Here is a 552-nt window from a genome sequence, read left to right on the forward strand (position 1 = left end):
ATATGCTCAAGCACTCTTTTCTTATTTGCTCAAGTAAGCCACTGGGTTTACTTCCTGCCTGGAAAGAAGAGGCTGAAGTCACAGCTTTCCGTACATCAGTTCCCATGTCTTGTAAAATTTGGAAGTTAGGATCTTAGCTCTTCTGTTCAGTACACTTGAATATTTAATATCCTCTCCCCAGTCATCTTTTAAGATGCTTCCTTATCTGAAGAGCTTTCTTTTCCTTCTACTATGCTGGGTCAGAATAGCCAGTAGCACCTTGCAGGCGTCTCTGGGGAACAGCACGATGCTCTTCCAGGTCACCAAGTCATGACCTCTGGGCTGTTAGAAGGCTGATTCTACTCCGCTGTAATAAATATTGCTACATGGATTCTCTTTTTATGGTTTCCACCCAAGTATGGCAATGCTGCAGTTTGCTTATTTGAACCATGTCAAGAAGAAACACTTTCCGCCGGGTGTGGTGGCGCACACCTTTAATCCCAGCACTTGGGAGGCAGAGGCAGGCGGATTTCTGAGTTCGAGGCCAGCCTGGTCTACAGAGTGAGTTCCAGG

This window comes from Mus pahari, chromosome 18 (genome assembly GCF_900095145.1).
Source record: "Mus pahari chromosome 18, PAHARI_EIJ_v1.1, whole genome shotgun sequence".
Classification (NCBI taxonomy): Eukaryota; Metazoa; Chordata; class Mammalia; order Rodentia; family Muridae; genus Mus; species Mus pahari.